We start from the raw sequence: 6,000 nt of genomic DNA, 5'->3' as shown, positions 1-6,000 counted from the left end.
GATGGCTAAGAGATGCTTGCTTAAATTACCAATGCTTTTTTTTTTTTTTTTTTTTTGAAAGAACATTTATTGTATTTTAAAAAGTTACAGCACAACAAAAAATAGCATCTGCTTGAATTATTGTTGACGGGGGGGGGGGATGGGGAGATACTGAACTTAAATCATAGAATTGGAAGGGACTCTGAGCGTCATCTAGGTCCAAAACCTACAGGCAGTCTGCGGGGGGGGGGGGGGGCTATATTCGCTTGGGAAAGTGGGGCGGTGCTTTTTAACCCTTTCGCACCCGCCGCTGCCAGCGCCCGGCGGAAGGGCAGAGACTGCGGCTCCTCTGCAAGCCTCGACGGCCGTCTGCCCGCCCCCCCCCCCGCCCCAAAGGTGGTCATCAGCCGCCTGGGTCCCCGCGAAGGCGCTGCAATGCGGCGAGGCCGCCTCCTCCGTGCCGCCCGCCCGCCTCGCGCGTCTGCTGCAGTGGATCGTGCCGGCCACACTAATCAGCCGCCGCTCCGACGGGCAGCGCCGCCTCCCTCGCCCCAGACGGGATGACGGCATCCTCGGCTCCGCTGGGGAACGGTGACGTCATGCCGCAACCTCAGCCGCAACCGGGATCTGCAGCAGAGCGGAGCAGAAGTGGCGGCGGCGCGGGCTGGTTTCTTGGGTTTCTTTGGTTTCTGGCCACTCCAGACTAAGGCACACACGATTTGGGCAAGGCAAAAAAGAAAGAGAAAGAGAAGGTGTTCCTTAGCTTTCTCTGCACACACCCCTTAATATATATGAATGAGTGCTATAATAATAATAATAATAATAATAATAATAATAATAATAATAATAATAATAATAGGTAAAGGGACCCCTGACCATTAGGTCCAGTCGTGACCGACTCTGGGGTTGCGGCGCTCATCTCGCTTTATTGGCTGAGGGAGCCGGCGTACAGCTTCCGGGTCATGTGGCCAACAGGACTAAGCCGCTTCTTGCGAAGCAGCTTACGGAAACGCCGTTTACCTTCCTGCTGGATTGGTACCTATTTATCTACTTGCACTTTGATGTGCTTTCGAACTGCTAGGTTGGCAGGAGCTGCGACAGAACAACGGGAGCTCACCCCGTCACGGGGGTTCGAACTGCCGACCTTCTGATCGGCAAGTCCTAGGCTTGTGGTTTAACCCACAGCGCCACCCGCGTCCCTAATAATAATAATAATAATAAAATTTATTTATACCCCGCCCTTCCCAGCCAAGACTGGGCTCAGGGCAGCTGACACCAAATATAAAAACAATTGATTAAAATACAGCTTAAAAAACAAGATTAATACAACATTAAAACATTAAAATGCAGCCTCATTTCAGTGGAAACTCAATCAAAAACTTTTTGGGGGATAAAAACGTCAAGTCTTCACCAAGGCTAACTATCCAGACTGGTAGCTGACAGCAGCTTTTTGTTTTGTTTTGTTAAACGATTATTATTATTTACTTCTGGAAAGGGAGGACGCAGATTAATGGGCATGCGCAGTTTTTATGATGATGGCAAGAAGTGGATTGTGAGAAGGCAACAGGAAGGGCACTTCTGATTTTCCACAGATGCAAAATCAGCACTCGTAAGCTCAGGGTCGTGGGTCTAAGCCCCACATTGGGCAAAATATTCCTGTGTTGGTGCAGACCTAGATGACCCTCGTGGTCCTTTCCAACGCTATTAAAGAGCACCCATCCCATAATAAACACCCAGCAAGAAGCACCCTGAATGTGTTTCTTGCTGCAAATTGGAAACCGGAGACACGGTTGCACACAAAAGGGGCTCTGGAAAAGTAGAGTGTGGTAACTTGGTGAATTGCAGGTATAACTCAGATGCAGATATGTAGAAAAAGTCACACACAGCCCACAAAGATTTCATTACTTTTAGCAGGGTGTCTATCCAAACACTTGTTCTGCTCCACATTCAGACCAGTCGAGGTCAGACAGGCCTCCCTCCCTGCTGAACTTCTGGCCTTGACTGAAGGCTTTTTAAAAAAAACAAAAAAAAAAAACAACTCCATCAAGCTTTTGAACAGAACTCTGATTTTATATTTCAAACTAATTTCATGGGGTCTCTTGCACACTGCTTAGACACAACTATGATTAGGTAGCTGTAAACCACCTTAATATTTCAGAATAGGTGGTATATGTTTTTAATTTTTAAAAAAGTGTATTAAGTGCTATGGGCTCCAGTGATTATAATTATCATAATCACAAATTTACAAGTCGAGAATGGGGAGAGTTAGGCAGGCATTCAAAAAGACCGTGCTGTGCTGTAAAGCAGCACACAGTTCCTCAAAAGCCGAACAGTCCTTCCAAAACAGCTTGTTCTTGCCAGACTGCTGCAAAATTCAGACTTCCCTCTCTTTTGGCAGAACCCCAATTACTTTTCTCTCACCATCCAAGCAAGTGAAATATGTCCAATAGCTGCCAGCCTTCAATTATCCTTTAAAGCAAGCATCTTCTAGCCATCAGTGCTCATTAAATAATATTAAATAAGAATGTGGACTCAAGACAGTGGAAAGCTGGGTGGGTAGGGGAAATATGATGATGGATGAGGGACTTCCTACCGTAATGGCCCTCTATCCACTGCAGAGACTAGTTTTGCTAAAGAAACGGATCAGTAAGAAAACAGGACCATCATTTATCCTCTGATTGCGGTGGTGCTCCTGCTTGCCAGCTTGGTGGTGCTGGGCTCAGGTGAACACATATCTGCACCCTCTTCTACCACCAACCTCGTGCTCCTCCCCATCACCACCAGGCTGCACCTGCCCATCCCAGTCAGGGCAGCATAAATTGTGGATACGCAGGACTACCCTTTAAATGGATTTATTCCCAGCGTAGTTGGTTTAGCATTAGGGCACCTGGTTCACAGGGCCCTTACTTAAGGAATCCCTTGTGCTGTTTCACTACTTCCAGAATGCCCATAGTGTAGATAGGGGGAATGCTTCAGCCTAGTGATCCCCTGTCAAGCTTCCATATGGCTGATGGGAACAATTTGGGAGCTATAAATAGGTGTGTTGTTCAGGGGTAGCCCAGGGGGGCTGTGCCGCGATCTCCGCTCAGCCAAGCTGATAAAGCTCATTTTCCTCCGGAATCGCCCCCGACGATAATTAATGACCTGAGCCTTTGATGAGGCCTCAGGCACATCCCCGATTCAGCAGAGAATCCAAAGCAGCACGCAGAAGTGATGAGATTTATGGCTACGTGCTATGCTTTATTACTAAGCTACGCAGAGAGCAAAGAAAAATACACCCTCTCTCTGTGAGAGCAGAGAGCAACTGCAAAACAAAGGAACAGGAAAACCACTAACGTCACATCCTGTCTCCCGTGAGACTTCCAACAGCTTGGACTGTCTCTGGAATGTAAACAGAGTCTTGTGACTCCAAAGCACTGCTCAGCGGCAAACAGAAACCAGCAGACTGAACCCTAGGTCTTTTGCCCTCTGCCTCTTCATACACCCCACAAAGCTTTCTGCCTTCTCTCTCTCTCTCTCTCTCTCTCTCTCTCTCTCACACACACACACACACACAATTTGCTTATAGGCATGCTGCAAAACACACTGCTGGTGAGACCCACCATCTAAGAGACTAAAATCGGCATCTATGCATATAAATGAGCACATGCAGATTTTATGCAAACTTGTGCCAAAGCCCTGTGCCCTTTATGTACCTGGGAACACCCCTGGCTATAAAGCCGCTACAGCTGGTGTCTTGCCATGCATGAGCACATGACATCCCCCAAAGAATCCTGGGAGTTTCTCCCTCGCAGAGGGACAATTTCCTTTGCCCTTAAAGTTCCCATGATTTGTTTTGAGGGTTGCTTTAAAAATATGCTGCGCACACAGCCTTAACAGACCTAGGAGGTTCCGTGGCTCCTGCTCCAACACCCAACTATCTTAAATTTGTCCTTAAAGCAGGGGCAAGTTGTTTGAGCAGGCATGTAACATTTCAGACGACCTGAAATTCGGCTCCATTTTGGGAAACATGATTGATAGCGTCCTGCCAGCACACAGCAATGGTGACCACCAGAAAAAGGAATGCAAGGGCTTTGTCACTGTTATGTCAGCAAGTCACTCTTTTGTCCTTGGGCTTCTTTGCGGCCTCAATGAAGGAGTAATCCCTGCCAGCGGTATTGACTGGCTGGATGGCACAGTTACTGCCATCTTCTGGAAATGGTTTGTTTCGCAAGCCTCAGTCTCCTCAGGTTCATCTTTCACAGACCAGAGAAGGAAGCTACTCAGGCGTTGCCTCATCATGCAGTTTCATTGAGAAGGAGCTTGCGTCAGACTTCAGGGATTAAAGCAATGGTTTCTATTGAGCATGTGAATGCTCGTTCTAATAATGTTGCGTTACACCCCTCAGGAGAATCTAATCCCCATCTAAACACCCTTGCATGATGAACGCAGCCGAAAGATATAGTGCCATACGGAATCTATACTGGCATAACAATAGCCTTGTGCTAATGGATAATATAAGGGACGTGAGTGGCACTGTGGTTTAAACCACTGAGCCTTGGGCTTGCCAATCAGAAGGTAGGCGGTTCGAATCCCCGCGACGGGGTGAGCTCCCATTGCTCGGTCCCTGCTCCTGCCAACCTGGCAGTTCGAAAGCACATTGAAGTGCAAGTAGATAAATAGGTAAGGAAGATAAGTGGTGTTTCCGTGCGCTGCTGTGGTTTCGCCAGAAGCGGCTTAGTCATGCTGGCCACATGACCTGGAAAAACTGTCTGCAGACAAACGCTGGCTCCCTCAGCCAGTAAAGCGAGATGAGCACCGCAACCCCAGAGTCATCCGCGACTGGACTTAACGGTCAGGGGTCCATTTACCTTTAATGGATAATATAGGGAGCATAGAATTATAGACATGTAGAGTTGGAACGGGTCCCAAGGATCATCTAGTCCAACCCCCTGCAATGCAGGAATCTCAGCTACAGCATCCATAGTAGATGGCCACCCAACCTCTGCTTAAAAACCTTCAAGGAAGGAGAGTCCACCATCTCCCAAGGAAGTCGGTTTCACTGTCGAACAGCACTTGATGTCAGAAAGTTCTTCCTGATGTTTCGTCGGAATCTCCTTTCTTGTAACTTGAAGCCGCTGGTTCAACGTCTACTCTCTAGAGCAAGAGAAAACAAACTTGCTCCATCTTCCATGTGACAGCCCTTGAGATATTTGAAGATGGCTATCGTCTCTCCTCTCAGTCTCCTCTTTACCAGGCTAAACGTACCCAGCTCCTTCAACTGTTCCTCATCAGGCCTAGTTTCCTGACCCTTGATCATCTTGGCTGCCTTCCTCTGCACGGATTGCCAACAACCTTTTGAAATTTTGGTGCCCAGAACTGGACACAGTATTCCAGGTGTGCTATGATGACCAAGGCAGAATAGAGTGGTACTATTACTTCCCTTGATCTAGACACTAATTTCTGTTGATGCAGCCTAGATTAGAATTCACTTTTTTTTGCAGCTGCATCACACAGCATCACACTGTTGACTCATGTTAAGCAGAAGTCTTATGCTAGCAGGATCTTACCAGTGGAAGTCAAATAAGTGTAGGGAGGGGAGGAAGCAAATCATTGGAAGACTCTCCTGTTCCCCCAAGGCTTGCTCATCCTCCTAATTGGTCTGGGGTCCCACTGACTCTGGTACAGTGGTACCTCGGGTTACATACGCTTCAGGTTACATACGCTTCAGGTTACAGACTCCGCTAACCCAGTAATATTACCTCAGGTTAAGAACTTTGCTTCAGGATGAGAACAGAAATCGTGCAGCGGCGGCACAGCGGCAGCAGGAGGCCCCATTAGCTAAAGTGGTGCTTTAGGTTAAGAACAGTTTCAGGTTAAGAACAGATCTCCAGAACGAATTAAGTACTTAACCCGAGGTACCACTGTATAGGCTATAGGTTTGGCTATAGTGCTCCTATACCGAAGGCTATTCTTAGAAGCCCAGTTGAAGGCATGTTTAGCAGCTTCAGCTACTGTGCCAGTTTATTGTTTATTTGTTTC

This window comes from Podarcis erhardii, assembly GCF_964252035.2.
Source record: "Podarcis erhardii genome assembly, chromosome: 17".
NCBI lineage: Eukaryota > Metazoa > Chordata > Lepidosauria > Squamata > Lacertidae > Podarcis > Podarcis erhardii.
The sequence above is the reverse complement of the archived record's forward strand: the minus strand, read 5'-3'. Positions refer to the sequence as shown.